Source organism: Phodopus roborovskii, unplaced genomic scaffold (genome assembly GCF_943737965.1).
Source record: "Phodopus roborovskii unplaced genomic scaffold, PHOROB, whole genome shotgun sequence".
NCBI classification, from domain to species: domain Eukaryota; kingdom Metazoa; phylum Chordata; class Mammalia; order Rodentia; family Cricetidae; genus Phodopus; species Phodopus roborovskii.
The window spans coordinates 7,549,764-7,569,927 of NW_026126547.1; positions in this window are offsets into that span (position 1 = coordinate 7,549,764).

Below are 20,164 nucleotides of genomic sequence, written 5' to 3' on the forward strand. Positions count from 1 at the left end.
TTGAACCAAAATAATAAGTGTTCTTATGAATATACTAAAATAATCAAGATGAAGACTTTAAGGAATTCTGTAAACTATACAACTATATCTTCATGATGAATAGGAGTCTGAAGCTATCTGAGTGTCCACTGTTAAGTATGTCAGGAGGGAAAGGTACACTTGAAGTTCTCCCACCCCGCAAACACAGACACTTTCATAGAATTCTAGCACACATTTACAGAATTCTAGTGTTATTTATATAGTAAACAGATTGAATTTTGAATATAGTGAAACAGTCATCTGAATTCAATATAATATTACAAATATTATATTGTTCAGGACCGTCCGTAAATTTCCTTTATGTAAGACATATCTGGGTTATACATGAAAATGCTCTTTTCTTGTTTGGCATAAGCTTACATTTCTTCACATAAGGTAGAACAGCATGAGATAGCTGGATGTAAAACCTTTTGACATTGTGACACAACATAGCATTCTATAAGGTTTACTATAGAACTATATGATCCAGCTACAAAACTGTAAAACATAAATCTCATAACAGTTTGAATCAGTTTAAAATTTTTATGTGGATTACATTCCCCCTGGCTATTTGCTGCCTGCAGGGCTGTGATTTGTCATTAGTGCAAAGCCTGAAATAAGACAAGAGGGAGTGTAGATTTACTTCACAATGGTGAAGTCTTCCTTCTTCCTGGATCTCTTTACTGTGGTTTCTAATGAAGAAATGGGTAAGGCAGTAGACAAATCTGTGAGACAAGGATGCAGTCATTGCAGAATTATGAGTAGACATTGGCTGGCATAGAAGCACTGGTTTTTGTGAATTGTAAGTCTCACCCTCTAATAGCAGCTGCCAGTGTTCTGAAGCCCCTGTATAGCAGGAGACATATAAAACTCAAATGAGTCCTTTAAAATCAGTCATGCAGTATTTTTTAAATCATCTTACAAAATTGTGGATTTGCATAAGGTTTCTTCATGTATCCTTAATTCTTGTTAATCTACAACTGAAACTCTGTTCTTTCCAATTCCCCACTTAAACTTTTAATTTTGAGTATTTCCTCCTTTCTTTCATGACATCTATGTCCTATTATATTCTGTATCAGACACTCTATTGAGGGTGGTTGGTTACTGAAGAAGGGAAAAATCACTCTTTGGGGATGTGGCTTGTGGCAGGTTGTCTAAATCACACATTCATCAATATATAGGCAGCATTAATTGGACTCATGGTTATTAATAACAGATTTTTAAAGGAGGAAATGAAATTGGTTAGAGGATAGGTTTGGGGGGACTGACCCCATCCAATCCATCCTTAATTTTCAAGTGTTTTTTCCTCAAAATTATTCTGAACAAATTATTCTGTGTCATGTGCTCACTTCTATTTTCACTGCTAAAAGTTATATGTAAAAAACAATGCTGTCATGTAAAGTTTCAGAGTCTAGCTTTAAAGACAGACTAATTTGAAATATGTGTTTTGAAATCTTATTACAGCACAAGTTCCCATTATTATAGAACCATCAATAGTTTCAACTCTACGTGTTTATCAAGTACTTTCTCTCTTTGGATCTAGGAAAATGTATCAAACTGCTGGTTTTTCTCTGGTTAGGCACAAGCATCTGAGATATGCTCCTCAAGGACTATCTCCATATCAAATCATCCCTAACATCCTATAGTGTAAGATTGACATAACTCTCTATGTTTTCATCTAGTATCCTATTTCATTGAGTATGGATTAAGGAATGCTACCAAGGATATGATAATATGAAGTTGTATCTATACATATTATTTAATATATAGCATATATTATATGTGTAGTATATAATATATTACTAAAAGCAATCTGATGAGGTCTCTGCTTCACTTCTTGCTTAGAATTATAGACAATGATCAGGACTTGAAAGCTTAATAAACCCTTTCCTTTCACAGGTTGTTTTTGGTCTATGTTTTATCACAACAACAAAGAAAACAAATGAAGACATGAGGTAAGTGGTGTTATACTTATTGCATAAAGTAGAACAGTAAGTTACATAAATCTATACTAAAGTAAACAGCAGAACTGACATTCGGGACCAGGGCACATGTTCCAGAATGAGACTTTGTGTAACCTCCAGGACAGGTAATGATACAGATAGTGAAACTCATGGTTAATTTCTGCAGAATAAAACTTAATTTGAATTTTATGAAAAAATAGAATAAAATAGAGAATGAAATTGATAGAAGAATATGTCCATAAATATTCCTCTATTTTTGTTTATTTCCCTTTCAGAATGTCAGATTGATTGCTAGATCATCTTCAAAATCTGAGTGGACAAGGGTTGTGGTGATATTTGTTGGTGCTTTAACAAATAATGCTGCAGAGCTAGCCAATAAGTTAGTCATCGACACCAGGCAGTTGTCGCACAAACCTTTAATCCAAGTATTCAGGAGACAAAAAGGCAGGCTTATCTCTGTGATTTTAAGGCTACCCTGGGCTATAGGAGATCAAACCTGTCTAAAAGAGAAACACATCCAGGCTGTGATGGCTCACCCCTTTTGGAATCACATGCTTTTAACCTCAGCACTAAGGAGGTGGAGACAGGGGTGATATGGCTTAGTAGAGAGAGCAATATAATTGTTGCTCATATTACTGGACCCAGTAGTTTGGGAAAATCTGGGTATACCCAGCTGAAAGTTCAATGGTAGATGAAGGGTAGAACACAGGAAGACAGAGCTGTTGCCACTAATGATGTCAAAGTGCAATCCAAAGGAGCCACTGATGCTACAGAGAGAAGGGAAAAGCATCGGGAAACCTTGGGGATCATTATTTTTATAGCAGGTATGTATATATCAATAAGGAAGATGGTATATTCATGAGAAAGGCAACCTGTTTCACTCTCCCAAATAATGGTAAACTAGGACTTGCTTTTAGGGCACCCCTTACCAAAGTTTTCCCAAGGAGCCCCTAAAGCAGGAGGGGTCTCTCAGAACTGCAACACTAGTGACATAATGAATCAATGCTCTATAGAGATCAGGCCTTTTACAGTGTGCTTCTGTTATGTAACAGGATGACACCTTCCTTAGCTTCTTAGTTCCTGTTATAGCGGGAAGAACCTAGCTGTAGTTTCAACATTTAAACACAAGAATGTGTTTTCAAATGGCATGTGGTACAACTGTGTTTTCTTGGCTACTCCACATCTGTGTAGAAATTCCAATTTTGTAATCTTACTTGTATAGGCTAAGTAACTGTTCCTGAGTAGTTGTTGATTCCAGAACCTTACAAAAGTGAGAAACTACCTGAAAGTTGCCAATGAGAATAACATAATCCTTACACAAATGGGTAAGTAAAATTAATTCCAGGGACTGTAAAATATTTTGCAAAGATCCAGTTCCTCAGTATTTTCAGGTTTGAGAGCTGTGTGGTCTTATTTTAAAAGTTGTTCAAAACGAATGTTAGATAATAAATCTGACATAGGTGTGGAGACATTGCTCAGCAACTAAGAGTGTGCAGTGCTCTTTCCCAGGATCTGAGTTAGGATTCTAACATCCCATGGGTTCCATGCTATTGCCTATATGTCTAGCTGCTGAGGAATCAATGTCTTTGGCTTATGCTGGTCTGTGCTCACATTCACATACCCACATACACATATAGTTAAAACGTTTAAAGATAGGGTTTTACAGTATTAAAACTTTGTTAATAGGCTCTGAACAAAGCAAAAGATGATCTCTTGGTGAAGTTTGCTTTTCTTATCTATTTATGCTTTTCAGAAAAGCTTGAAATATTTTCCATTGATCTACAATGCTAAGAATATGGGAACTTGTTACTGTGAATAACCAGTGTACTGTCCACTAAATAATAACATGAATGCTGAAGCCATATCCCAGTGGCAGCTATGTATTTTAATTTATGTATTTTAACTAATTTCCTGTTTGCCACAACTCTATTGTTAAATTCTGTAAATTATGTAACTGTTCCCATTACACAGATGAGGAAAGAGAGGCTCTAGTAGGCCATATATTAATACTGAGGACATGTGACTAAAAATGAGAGGAAGAAAATGTCTGCTTTTAGCCCTTCTGTTGTATTACTCCTTGTGGTTAGGTATAATTGACCAAAGGGAGCAAGGTTAATTTGATTTTAGTCCTTTTTATTTTATTTTTTTCTTGTTTCTCTTGTCTGTTAACCTCTTTAACTATGATTTGTTAAGTAAAAATTTTTAATTTTAAACATTTTATGAGAATGTACTATTGACTTAGTTACTGTTTCTATTGTTGCAGTAAGCTTTATGACCAAAGCTACTTGGTAAGAAGGATTTATTTCATCTCTGGGGTCACAATATATCACTGAGGGAAGTCAGGATAGGGATTTAAGGCAGAGAACCTGTGGGGACTGGAAATGAAGCTGAAGCTGTGGAGGATCCCTGCTTGTTGGCTTACTCTTCCTGGCTCTCTAAGCTTGCGTTCTTTTACTTCCTGGTATCATCTGCCTAGAGATTGCACTGCTCACAGTGGTCTTGTCCTTCCTACATCAATCATAAATCATCAATCATCTATCATCACTCATCAATCATCAATCAAGTAAATGTACCATAAGCCTATGGGCTTGCTTACTGGCCAATCTGATTGGAAAATTCTCTTATGTGAGGTTGGTTCATCTCATTGACTCTGGGTCAGTGCTTCTCAGCCTTCCTAACATTGAGTTCCTCACGCTATGGTGAGTCCCGACCACAAAATTACTTTTGTTGCTATATCAAGAGTATAGTCTTCTTAGTGTCATGAATCATAATGCAAATATCTGTGTTTTCCAATGGTTGTAGGGGACCCCTGTGAAAAGGTTCTTTGACCCACAAAGGGGTGGCAACCCATAGGTTGAGAACCAACATTCTAGATTGTGTCATGCTGAGAAAAACTCATAAGCAAGCCAATTAATTATATTTAATAGTGTGATTCATTACACCATTCTTATATATTAATTTTTGTTGTATTCATCAATTTAATTTATTCTGTCCCCTTTGCATTCCCATCCTTTTTTCCCAACTCTCCCTCCTACTTTCATTCATATTTATTTGTGTATATGTTTATGCTTGTGTGTGAATGTACATATATGTATGTATTTGTGTGTGTTTATGAGTGTGTGTGTGTGTATATGTCCTTATATGTTGTGTCCTTATAGATTGATTATGTGTCTTAATAGGTTCCATTCCTGTTGATAATCAAATCCTTGTTTTTCTATTTGTTCACTTACATTTCTGATGGAATACTACACATCCCTTGGCAATTATGAATCTGTATTCTATTCCATCTATGTTACATTTGCACAGTAGTACAAAGAAAACAAAGAAGTTAATTGACTCAAAGTTTATATAATATTTTAGTGGCTTGAACAGCTATCAACAGATCTGTATTAACCTATCTGTTCAGGCAAAAAAAAAATTGTACACTCAGAAATTTCTTAAAAGGCTTTTGTGTAACACTCACAGCCACATACAGCTTCATGACCTGCTCCATAGAAACAAGAGGTCACAGCAGGGGTGGGGAGCACAGTGGTGTAACTCCAGTTGTACAGAACACCAGTAACAAAATTACAAATTTGGACACAGCAGACTGTACGTATAAAAGATGCTCAAAACCCTGATGGCAAAGTGAGAATGGAACTGATGCGACTCTGTACTGCACTGTATGTTGGAGAATTAAATGATTTGCTTTGAAAATGCACAGGGAAGAAACAGACATATCCTGGTCATTACCAAAGGGTGAGAAAACTTGCATGTTCTTATACAGCATATACAAGCCCATGTGTATAAATTGTACTTACATAAAGAATTTGAAAATAGGTCCCTACATGTGATTTTTCCCATGCTCTCTTTCTATTTCTTTTTTGAGCCATAAATGTGCCTTTGATCACAAATCAGCCATCCCCCTCTAGTACAGCACACAAACTTAGACAATTTAAAGATATATTCATATAATATTGTCCTATTTATCTCTAATTTCCATAATGCTCACTTGTTCTAATAGTTAATCAGGCCTTTGGGATGAGAAACTCTACGATTTCTTTAATGACTATTAGTTGGAATTATAATCCCACTGTGTATCTCTGTTTAATGTGTGTGATAGATTTCAAGTTGCATTTATTGAGAACTTCTTTTGTGTTCTGCTTCCCTTTAATGTTTGTCTTCAATGGAGCAATCTGCTAGCAAATGCCTGTAACATTTGCCAGGATTTCATATTTTTGATCAGGATTTGTGCTAAATCACCACTCTTGGCTAAACATTTAAGTAGATGCTAGCTGAGCTGCCTTGTTAGGAGATACTTATATCCAGACTGAGAGAGAAACAACTCTGGCACATGTCACTCAATAATAGTATCATCACTTCTACAGATGTCTTTGTGCTAGCAAAGAGATATTAACTTAACTTGTAACAGGATGAAGTCCAAGACAAAAGGTAGAGTTGACTGAAGATCCAAGACTTAGAAAAATATTGCAGAATCTTCAGTCTATAGACATAAAGTTAATAATTATTTCAAACACCTTGGTAGGCCAATCAGGGCTAATATTGTGTGGACTGACTTCAAAATATAAGATAAAACATGATGCTAAAGCATTTTCTACACTAACTACCATTTTACATTTTTCCACTCAAAGCTAGGTTTTTCTCAACAGCAAAATATAACAATCCTAAATTCTCTACTATTGTGTCACTAATGAAATAGTTTCAAAGATTGTACTTATCCAATTTTTAGTCACAGAACTTATCAGAGTGGTCTAAAATGTGATATTCTTTCCATGTAAAAGTATATTGAAGAATGGTTTGAATGAGAATGTCCCCATAAGCTCATCTATTTGAGTACTTGGTCCAAAGTGGATGGAACTATTTGGGAATGATTAGGAGGTTTGGCCTTGTTGTAAAAGGTGCATTAAGGGTGTGGTGTTTTGAGGTTTCAAGAGCCCATGCCTTTTCAAGTTATTTCTCTGCCTCATGTTTGTGGATCAGAATGTGAGCTCTCAGCTACTGCTCTAGTGTAATGCCTGCCTGCCTGTTTCCCATCATGATGGTCAGGGACTCTAACCCTCTGGAATTGTGAAGTCCTACAAACTGTTTCTTCTGTAGGTTGTTCTGGTTATGGAGCTTTGTCGTGGCAATATAAAAATAACTAAGACATGACATTTACAATTTTATTATGGGTTCTTGGAAATATTGCTGCATTTCTTGTACTGAAGTTTAATATAAATGATGAAATATAGAGGTTAAATTCCATGAAATTTTCTATGGTGGTATTATGTAACAAATTAGCTTTGTGACCAGTAAAAATTCTGCTTAAGTCAGGTTGGCAAAGGCTCCATCTTCCTTGCTGTCCCCAGCATTTTAGAAAGCATGTGCTGGGACATTTTAAGTAGAAAGGAAAGGTGGTAGAATTGTGTTCTGGCAGATAAAGGATTAGTCCCGTCTTGCAACAATGATGAGAGGGTTACAGGATCAAGGAGTTTCTAGACTGAATTATTTGCAAGCACTTGTATGAGGATATGAAGTGCTCCCAATATTTTTCCAAAGTATATTTGGCATCAGAAATAAGCATAACATCCCAGAGTTGTAGGGATTATTCTTCCTCACTGTGGGGAGGGGAGATCCCTGAGTTTGATTCCTAATAATCTCCACCCAAAACAAAACAAGCTCCCAAACCAAACAAAACACAACTTTCACTACATAAAGAAATTTGTTTGCCCTTGAAGGATTGAGATGGATCTTGTAGAGATCTTTAAAGAATCAAGGGAAGTCAGAGACATATTGGCAAAATGTATGTTACTTCCAATAGCTAATTCCATGGAGATTAAAATATTTTCCTGTAATTTCTTCTCCCTAGCCTCCACTGGTCCAATATATATTCTTGTTACTGGGTTCTGGGTCAAATAAAAACATTTGTCACTGTGACAAGCACACAGAGTCAGTGTGGCAGAGAGCCAGTGAACCCATTCCCTTACAACAGCTTAGTGCCATGAACACCAGTCTATCTTTCCAAACGGGGCAAAAGAAGCAGGTTAAAGCAATTGCTCCAGATATGAAGCCCTCCTAAAATATATCATTACCACATCCATATTTTTACATTTGCCATTTTCCCAAGTGGTTTTTTTTGTATTATCTTAATATTGTCATAATCTATTTTTTTGGTTTTTCAGTCAAGTCTAAACTAATTGCCTTCAAGTATGACTAGCTACTCACAACCAGCAGCTGTTAAGGTGTTGATATGCCTTGGTAATTCTTACAACGATTATCTCTGTAAGTGGTACTCTGCCTTACCTCCTTCTAGTTCATTTTACCGTAGTGGCCACAGTGGTCTTTGAAACAGTAAAGTTCCTTGTGAGGCATACTTTCTCTTTGTTTGGAAGCAAAAGCCATGCACTAGCCTGCCAGTCATAGCATGAGCCAGGTTCCAAATCTCTGCCTGTGTTAGAGATCAACAGTTACTTTACTCTGTACTTGTGTTTTGGCTTACTATTGCTCGTGGTTCCACTTGACTACACAATACTGGAAATATATTGCTATTTTATGGGTTCATTCATGCTTCCACTGTGCCTAAAATCTTATTTGACACCAGGAATCATAGTTTGAATAGGACATTTGAAAGTTTTCTTTGAAAATCAAAATAATAATTTCTGCTACATGGCAGGAATTATGTAAGAATTAAATGACAGTATTTATGTGATATTTTTATTTTATATATTAAATCAACCTACAAGACAACAATTTTGAACATAAATTTTTAATTGAGTTTCTTCTCTCTGCTTTCCCCAAGTCTGCCTGCGCAGCTACTTCTGTCTACCCACTTCTAGCAGCCTCCTTTCTTCCTTCACATCACAGATAGTCCTGCGCCCTCCTTCTCAACACCTAGATAGGTTTTTAATTAGACACAAATAGAAACAACCATCCTTGACCATATCATCATTTTCTTACCACAATACAAGGATATCTCATAAATAAGTAACCCACAGAAGATAAAAATATCCACAACTCAACTCTAGAAACACACAGATGACCAATGGTCTGTGAAAAGGCAGTGGATTGTAGAAAATTCTGGATCAAAGAATATTTTGTGAAAAAAAAATCTTCATGGATGCATATTGAAGAGTCTTAGTAATTACTAGAAAATCTGAAATTTCTTGATAAATTTTAATTGATAAATAACAAAACTGAAGACTATATATAAACATGCAAGAAAAAAGTACATTTATAAATCAAAGAGGCACCAGTTTCCAAATGAATTGTAGGATAGTCATTCATTTGTTGCGCATGGTTAGTTACAAAAATTTGATTCTCTTCCTATGAGTAGCCATTGATTGCCAACAGTTCTTCCTTTATGGGTGGGACCTTGTGGAATTACTCTTTTATGTGTTGCTATGTCAATTACTGTCATCATTGTTCAGGTCTTGTTTAAATAACCATGTTTTTGATATCTCATGGCTATTACACCATCATCTTTATAACATACTGTTGAACAGATATTCTGGTCCTCTAGCTCTTGCAATATTTTGCTTTGTGGCAATTTTCTTTTTCTCCAAAGAGATGCTTACTTATCCAGTCCCAAAAGGTCAGCAGTGATACATGAACAACATTAAATTGACTTAGTAGGTATGTATGTATGTATTCATGTGTGTATGCATATTCAACTAGAATAATTAAAACAGATGTCACGAGGATGAGAGGCAATATGAGGCACTAGAAGAGTTGGTGTTGAGAGAGACAGGATTAGAAATTATGTAAATATAATATTCATGGATGAAATTCTGAAAAATAAATTCTAAAATATAGGAAGATAAATGAAAATTATGGTTTGAGAATTTTATATCTAGGTAATCCCAGAAGAAAATAGAGATTTGAGGTGAAATTTTCATCACACCTATATAACTTAAATGAAACAAGTAGAGTAAGAAATAGAAGAACAAAAAACCTTCCAAAAGATGAAAGAAAATTATTATCAAGTCATAAATACCAAGGTGATAAAATGAATAAAGGAAAAATGATGTACTCAAATGTTGGAATAATCCGTGGGGCTTTCACCATCTGCAGCTTCTTTCAAAAGAGATTGAAGAGATGAAGCCCTTAGGAAAACTTCACCAAAGCACAGGCCTAGCTGAAGGCTGGCACTTTATTTTGTAATTCATAGCAACAACAGACGTTATATACACATGAACAGGCTAATTTTATTTTGTAAAGGCTTTGTTCCAACTTTCTAATACCTTATTCGTGTAAATCATATGGATTAATACAGGAAACTAGGTACAGGTTTTTAAGTTTGTAGAATAGAATATATTAACAACATTCCTGCACAAGCTGAGAGATTTACAAGCTATTTTTTATACATTCACACATAATTTAGAAAATGTTTATTGCACTTTCCTTATGTTTGCATTTTAGAAGGAATGAAAGTTATGTTGTGTTAACTCCTATATTTTATGAATGTGCCTGCTCTTGCTACCACAAGTAGGTGGTAAACGAATGCAGAGAAATTCCAATGCAGCAGACAAATAAGATTTTCTTGTTAAGTGCCATCTCCTGCAGAGGGAGGTCAGGCTGGTAAGTGCCCTCTATTCTCGCTTATCTTGTACCCAGTCCTGTGTTTTTTTATGCCAAGCAACAATTTTCTCATCTATTCTTCAGTTGTAAGTTTCTTATAGCTATTTATTTATTTATTTATTTGCTTCATTTCCATTCTACAAAGATAAAACAAAGTTGATCCATTTTAATCTTCAAATTGAGGAATGTATGGCAATTTTGTTAAAATTCAGCAGTAGCAGCTGAATTAGGCAAAACTAATATATTGCTATCATTGACAGAAGCATTAGGAATTTTTCTTGTATCAGGGGAAATTACTTTATAATCTTTACAATTGAGAAGCATCATCCATTTCTCTTCAACAAATGCAAAGATGCTCTACATTTCTTTAGTTTTTCAATTGCAAAAAAAAAAATGTAGCCTATAAAAGGAAAATAGGTAAAGTGAACACATATATCTATTCCACAGATGCATCTTATGCACCAGTCTTTTAATCATCTTTCTGACTTTGAATAATAGACAAAGGGAAGAAGAACTCTAAAATGAGGGGGGGTTGTATCACACTAGTGGCATATTTAACATAAAATAGGAAGAAAATCTCTTAGACTCAAGAGATGGGTTAAATATCTGTTTTTAGTGAAATGGAGATATCAAAAAGGATTATTGTACTTTTGGTATATTTAAAGAATAAAAAGATAGTTAAAGTAACATATTAACTAGTGATACATATGGTAGAGGCACCTTCTTACAGGTTTGCTCAAAGTTCTGGAATAATGTCAAATACATTCATGATGTATACTTAGTGAATGATTATAAGGGAATTCTGTGATCTTCAGTGGGTACATATATTTGGATTTCTCCATTGGATGACACTTTGAGACATTAGAAAGTATAAGATTGATGTCTAGGGTAACAAGAATAGATTCTACCTCTATGAATTTTAAAGAATAAAAATGTTTCAAAAGAGCAGGCCAACACTCAATTATCATTGAAAGCAGAAACATACACACACTCATACACAATAAGGCACACAAAGAGACTGGCTAACAGTGCTTCTGTCAAAGCCAAAATTTTAGAGCCTTGCATGTACAATGGGGTTAATTTATCTCTCAAAATTGTCTAGATTGGGATTGCAAGGGAGACCATAGTGCAAATGAAGAAAGGGAAGCTGGTTAGCTCTTGTATCAATAACTCTCTTGTGGGAAATCTTAAGTCCCACAGACTAATTGCTTCCAGCAGTGAAAAGCTGATCATATCCTCCACCTCGTTGTCTTATAGCTAAAAAGAAATTAGGAAGCTGCCCTTTTAAATGTTTGCATGAAGTGCATTAATTTACTAAGAACCTGTCTGTCCACTCACCAGATGACTGTATGATGCCTGTTTTCTTAAGATATTCCAAAGGTAGGCTGTGGATAGGAGAAATAGAGAGACCAGGTACTACTATATAGCTTAGTTGGGGAAAGAAAGTCAACAAATAAAACTCCAGACAAGGCACTCAGAGAGGGTAAAACTATGTTACAGTTTTCCAATAATGATAGAAGACTTCAGGTTGCCTCAGCAACTACCTCAAACTAAGATCGTCAGAACATCCATAATTTGAAATATTGCTTGTGACTTAAACAGAAAGGAAGAACTGTGACAGATCCTAAATGGCAGCTACGTGTTTGCCTTCTACAATGATAGGTATAAATTAGGCACAGCCTTCATCATTCAGAACTGATTGTCTGGCCTCAAGATGCTCAGGAGCTACCTTACCTAACATCTGAAGTGTGCTGAGTTTTGTCAATTTGTGAAATTCTTATTGACAAATATTTGCCTCACTATTTTGTAACCAGAACATTGCTGTAGTCATAACCACTCATCCTGAGGCAACATGGGTAGACACACTGTGGCATTGTGTATCGCTAGACTTCATCCCATTCAGATGGGACCTTTTTGCCTAGAGACTAGTGAGCCAGAATCATAGCTTATATGAGCCCAGATTGCATTGGTGGAGTATACAGATAACCTCATTGAAATCACAGTTTAGGTAGTAATGATTTAGTTCCCCATCATGTCTTCCTTGTTTGACTCAGCTCCTAAGGTATGGCACTATAGTTCAAAGTTCTCAAAGGGCCTACACAGAACATTGTGGCCAGCCTTTCTGTTCTCTTTGTTTAATGGATACTTTTTTTAAACTGGAATTTTTGTTCTGTGGAAAACAAGAGTAGATTATGTCTGATTCAACCCAAAGGACAGTATGTCCCAATCGACACATGAACAGTTACATACTTAAAAACATTTTCCTGTTGTTTGAGTTCTTCATATATGCATATAATATATTTTTATCATAAAAATCCCTAACTCACTTCTAACACTTCATTCTCAGGATATGCATGTTCACTTCTCACTTTTATAGGACCCATTTAATGTAATTATTCCTGCCTGTATGACCACATATGTAGCTATATATTGTTTGAACTGAATCATAGCAAGACATCAATGCCAAAAAGGTCTCTTGTAGCAACCATCAACTGCCAATAGTTACTCAGCTAAGAGTGGAGATCAAATAGAATTCCCTGCATCATTTAGTCAATGCTGTTCCCAGAGACACTGATTGTTGAAATAAAATCACATTGCAAAATATGAAATACAATCTTATCATTTAATGGTCAGAGAGACTCTAGACACTGTCATAACAACACAAGCTAATTTCATTGCTCTTGGTAACCCATCATAACTAGATGTTAAGGATCTGTTGCTGAAAGCTCCACATACTATGTTTTCAGTACACAGAAATTACTCTAATTGGAAGACCTCTTCCCTTCTAGTTAGTTTCATGGTGCTAAAAGTTAGTATTCAGGCTTCTGGCCTGAATATAATATCAATAGCCTTACTCAATGATGAGCCTTGTTTGCTTTAATATCAACCAGCTGGATACTTTTTAAAATGTGGACTCAAGAGAATTTTTGGTTTTGGCAGTACAAATGCTTAGTGGACATAACCTGTTTCTTATCTTTCATTCCAGTGAGCTTCTTGTGCCCATTTGTATAAAATATGCCTCACTGTCTTTGTTCATATCATTTGTTTTGAGTCTATCAGATTCCATAGTGAGAATAGTAACTTTGTCCTTTATTTTTTGAGTAGTTTTGTTCAGAATTTACAGGGACCATCTTGTCCTATATTACACCAAGAAGAGAAGGCATTAACATTAGCTGTCTGAACAATAGTGTCATGTATACATTTCTGAAAGCCTTTAAAATTACTTCATGAATAATTTCAGGATAAAGAAGTTTTGAAAAATAAGTATTACATTTTAAATAAGAATTTAAATATAAAACATGGATAGGTTCCTGATGAGGCCACATATGCCTATAATATGAACATGTTCCAGATGTAGGTCATGAATTCACAGCAAAGGATGTGCTGCTACTGATTTCCCTTTTTGAATATTCGAGTTGAATTCTGCTTATGGTTACTTTTAATTCCCCTTTATCTTGCTTTATCAAATGCAATGATTTTTAAACTCTCAAAGATTATTACTTTGTTGTTATGTGGTCACCATCACCTTTCATCACAATTACAAAATGTTTCTTGATTTGATATATGTAAATATCAAGTACAATAGTTAACAATGCAGATTCTGTCAATATAATATATTTCCTTCCTAAAAACTACTTTTATTTTAAGGCTATTTGCCACAGTAGTTTTATGTGCCACATTTAATTGAGGGCAAAATACAGAGATTTCCCATGTACCCACTATCTAAATCATGCACAGCCTCCTCTGTGACCAATATTCCCTATTAGACTGATCATTTGTTGCAGTTAATTAACACATTTTGAGACTTTATAATTGAAGTATAATAGTTTACAACAGAATTCATTGTTTTTCTTCCCAATTGTATGGTTTTAGAAAGAAACAGTGAAATGTATCGACCATTATACCATTATATCATCATTCAGATAGTTTTACATTTCCATCCTTGCCTTTGACACTTCATCAGTTGCTCACCTTTAAACATATCATTACTCTTTTCATTGTTTTCCCTTTATGAGTGTCATGTGTTTCATTAATAGAGTATGTCTCAGTTTTTGCATTAGTTTCTTTATAAATCTGAAAACAGACATAGTTGTGAGAGATAAATTAGAACTGTGAGATAAGTTTTATTGTAGTATACCAGCACACTCTTTGGTGCCGGAATTTCAGCCTATTCTCACATCAAGAGGTAATTTATTGAAAAAAAATATATAATTCTTATATCACCTATTATAAGAATGTGCTTAGTTTTAAGTTACAAACAGCTTCCAAAATCACTATTATAAGGATTTATAGTCATCAACAATAAATGAAAGGTTCTGTGGTTTCACATCTTTTATATAATTTGTTATCTATGCTATGGAATTTAGTCATTAAGATAGGAATGTAGTGCTATCTCCTTATACTAATTCATAGTTTCTGATAATATGTGCTATGGAGTATGCTTGCCATGCTTATTTGCAATCTTCATATTGTTTCTGATGAATTATCTGTTAGGGTTGTTTATTCACTTTTTAATTGAGCTGTTTATATTCTCATGATTGAGTGCTGTGCATTTTGTACAGATTTTAGATAATAGTCCTTTATCAAATATGACATTTCCAACTATTTTCACTTGTCTTATATTTCTTTAGAACCATCTCCCACAAATCACAGAAATTAATTATCAGTTTTTTCATCGATTGGGCATACTGTTTTTCAAAATACCACCAACAAGTTCATGTAAGTCTAGATTGTAGTTATAACATGAATCTATACAGTATCAAATGATTTCTGTCAAAACTTAGTGTGATAAAATTCTCATTGAATAGCTGAACAAAAACATTGTGTTTGTCTATTAGCCTCAGAAAGACATTGACAAGTCATTGATTCTTGATGAAATTTATTTAAATGATACATTAGGGATTATAAGTTGCCTCTGTGTGGTTTGGTGAATGTAAAGAACCAGGATAATAGAAAACAATCTATTGTGGAAGAGCATAATAAATCATAAGTGAGTAACAGGGCAGCAAAGGAAGTCAGAGAAACACACAGCTGAGGTCTTAGAAAAGAACTAATAGCTAAGATTCTAGACAGGTACAGTTTCCCTGAGAACAAAGAGGGAGCAGAAAACAGATCTAGAGATTCTTGTTTTTATTTTCCCCTCTGAGTAGTATGGGAGATGAAAGTTCTCAGAAAGAAGCTATCCACTAAAAATAGCTTTAAATAAAACTAGGAAAAGAAGAGCAAATTAATTAAATATTGAAATGGGGACATCACAATGGATACCAGTGATTTCCAGAGGATCACTGGTAAATAATTTGAAAGACATATGTTCCAGTGATTTGGAAATAAAAAAGAAATGGATAAGTTGAATACAGGAGATATGAGCAAGTTAAATAGACCTGTAATTGAAAACTAGATTAAAGTGATAAAAAAAAACAAAATATCTGGAAAGAAAGGCTCACAATTGGATGGATTCATTTCCAAATTCAACTAGTCTCATAAAGAAGGGCTAATATCAGTGTCCCTCCAACATTTTTTATAAAGCATGTATGAAATTAAATCTACTAAATTTATTCTACAAAGCCAATATTACCCTAATACCAAAACCAATGGTTACATAACCTCAAAAGAAAACTGTAAACCTCTTGAATCCTTAATTCCTCTTGAATCCTTAAAAACTGTATTTAGAGCACAGTAAAAAATACCACTATATGAATAAGATATGACATAAAAATATATATATACAATGATGTAATTGACTTAGTTCCAATGGTAAAATGATAGTTCAACCTATATATGTAACTAGGTATAATCATTTAGTGTACCATATAAAGAGAGGGATTGAGCACTCTGTAGATATTATCATGTGAATAAAATAGATGGATAGAGAAAAATCACATATTCATTATTATTGACACAGAAAAGGCTTTTGATGAAGTTCAACATACCTTCATAATAAAACCTCAGAAGAAATTAGGGGCAAAAGGAACATAACAGAACAAAGCCTATGAATGACTAATCCATGCACATGTTATTCTAACAGGGAAATTTTAAAGCATTTCTTTTGATATAAAGAATGAAATGAAGGTGTCCATTATTTCCATTCTTTCTCACAGAATGTCTTAGCAGGAATTATAAAGCAAACCAAAGAAACAGCAGAGGATCAAGTAGGAAATAAAGAAAGCAAAGTAGTCCTCCTTGTAAACATGATTCTATACTTACAAGATCCTAAATCTGTTACCAGAAAACACGTAGGTATAATGAACAATTTCATCAGCAATATATCTAAGACAGTAGTATATAGCCATATGGCTTTCACAGAAAGTAAGAAGTAAAGAAGTGAAGAAATGAGAAGAAAAGAGAATGAAAAGAAATGAAGAGAAAAGAAAAGAAAGCTCAACTATATACACAATACCGAGGAATAAACAAACGTAAGAAGGAGAAAAGTGTCAATAAGGATAACTTTAATGACTGCAAAAAGGAACAGAAGAAACTAAAAGATGGGAAGACATACAGTGCTCAGGTATTAGCAGAAATATTATTGTTAAAATGGCCATCCAAACCTGGCAGTAGTGGTGCTCGCCTTTAACCCCAGTACTCAGGCTGGCAGAGACAGGAGGATCTCTGTGAGTTTGAAGGCAGCCTAGTATACAGAGCTAGTTCCAGGACAGCCAGGGCTGCACAAAGAAATCCTATCTTGAAGCAAACAAACAAACAAAAAAACACACAAACAAAACAATGGCTAGCCTACCAAAAGAAATCTAAAGATGAGTGTAACAACCACCAAAATCCAAAATCTCTGGGGAAGTGATGGTCTTCACACTTTACTGATACATTTGTTAATCACTTAGCAATCTCTTCTGCTTCTCTTAGCTATTTTGATGAAGTGAGATTTTTTTCTTAAAATCCTGTTTTCTCAAATGTGCTTAATTGATAGTAATTCTGAGAAATCTGTAAGATTATTTTTCACATTTATTTTATAGCTTATTGAAACATGCGAAATGTTTTAGAGAATTCAATTAAAACATCAATGTACGATGAATTATTTATAATCAAGTTTCCCATTGAATCATTCTTAGTGACTCAATTTTATTTTTAACTTTTAGTACATTTCATAGTAATTATAAGGGATGATAAAGATTCCAATGATAACACATATAAAGTATGCCAAGATACCAGTTAAAGACATCACTAACATGTTATCCTCAAAAGACATACATACAATTTAAGTTTCCTAAAAGTCAGATAATTATATATACTACTTATAGTAACAAAATAATTGTGTGGCATTTAAAAACAATAATCATGTTTTGAACACTTTGTAGTTCAGGCTGACCTCAAACCTGAGTGCTGGCTTTGCAGGTGTGTGTCACCAGACCTGGAAGAAAACTACACATTGCATTAAATTCAAAGTGTTATTGTTATTCTTTGTTATTTTATTGATAGTCTACAAAGAAAGAACCAATTCTAGAAATAGTTATTATTCAAGGAGCATAAGTAAAACCTATACTAAAAATCTCCATTTTGTTTGAAAAATGATATACCTACCTATAAGCATGCTATATGAAAAGTTATCAAAAAAAAAAAAAACAGGTGTACTATTTTTCTCCTTTAGTTGAACTTGACATAGACATAAGGGTTATTTTTTATCAATACTTAATAAAAATCAAAATGCATAGGTCCATGATTATATAATTGATTGAAGAGTATGTTTGAATGAACATGCACCTTGAGATTCTATGTGCCTCTAGTACCCTAATGTTCCTTTCTGATACATACTCCCAGTAACTATTATCAGTTCTGTTACCATAGCTAAGTTCTGCTCTCTTCTGAAACTTATTTAAGTAATATTAAGTAATATTAAACAACGTACTCCCCTCTTTTGTCTTTCTTCTTTTAATCAAAAGTTTTTAAAAGCACTTTGCAACATCTCTAGATCACACATTTTACTTTTCTGTATTTAGTTTTTGTACAAATGTAATATCTTAATCCATTCATATGCTGACCTGGAAACCTTTATAGTTTTGCTTTTATATTATTATTTTAACAATTATTTTGCATGTATATTAAACATATGGAGATATTAATTGTTCTTATAATTTATTATATTTTGAATGGCATTGCCATTTTCTCAATCAATGGCAACATATATATATATATATATATATACATATACACACACACACACATATATATATATATATATATATATATATAATCAATCTTGCATGAAAATTAATTTATCGCCCTTGAATTCTTTTGTATTTTTTTTTTTGCCATTCTGGAACATTAGCTCATGTTACTATGTCCATATGACAACTTAACTTATCAATAGACTATGAGACTTATTACATGGTCTTATGCCCCTTTGAACATTCTTTATAGAGGGATGCACAAATTTTCTGCTTTATTTTGTTGAATATGATGTTGTTTTAATGACTTGCTGGACATATGTTAATAGCAAGTATCTTGTCTCATTGAAGCTTGCTTTTCACAAACTCACTTTTTCTTTTTGTATATTCAAAATCTTATCCTTAAATATTGAAAAACTTGAAAAATTTTTCAGTTTTATTTTACAGGCTTGTCTTTTGCAATACATGAAAGAAAACTGAGCCTGTTCCTCACTGTACAATCTCTCATAATTGTCTGAAGTTATTTAAATTCCATTTAGCTTCATTTTTATTAGCAAAAGTGTGGGCCACTGTACTTCAGCTTTTAAGGGCAATTTCTTGAAGCCATTTATGGGGTTTCTAAGTTAATATCAAGAGTACTAGGTATTCTGATTTTGTTTTAAGCCTGGCTGAGGCAGCAACTTTTGTACCCCATGATTTCTACATGAGGTATAATAAATTAATTCTTGAAATGACAAGGAAGGATCTTAACATGTGAGCCTGATTCACATTTCCTAACTATGTAGTCCAAGATTTTAAAGATAGCAACATCTAAAAAGCCTGCTCCAAAAGATATGACAGACTTTGAAGACACCCCATGGAAGGTTTCACCAACCCCCTGGGGAGCGGAAGGGGATGGGATGTGGTTTGGTGGGGGGAACTAGTTTGACAGAAAAACAAACAGAAAAAAAAAAAACACATACATTACACTAACAGATCTGTACTTTCAGAAATCCGATCCTGATTTGTACATCTCCAGCAGCATTGTAGGCAAGGCCATGAAGCTTTCTGGGAAGAGGAGGCAAAATTTCTTTGGTCCAGGTAAGATGAATAAGATAAAGACAGCTGATACAAACTGAGATCAGACCTGAGCAAAGCTCAAAACAGCTTTTCCCACAGTGTCTTGAGGGAAAAAAGAGAAAAATAATATTTTATCATTTGGAATATTTGTAGCAGTGGCTGGACACTAGGGCATCATGCCCTTTGAAAAACCTCCAAAACGAAATTCTAAGAAATGAGAATGGACCAACACAAAGTAGAAGGTAGGTATGTTGTTGTGACCTGCTTTCCCTGCCATTGCTCCTTCAAAATGTTACTGGTGGTCTCTTAGTTCTTGTCTTTTATTAAAAGGAAGAATGTAGTCAAGAGCCACAAATAGTCTAAATTGAAGTTTATTTAGCTATACAATACTAATTGAAGCACACACTTCAAAGAGACATCAGAGTGGGATGGCCCAAGGTGAGAAAGCAAAAG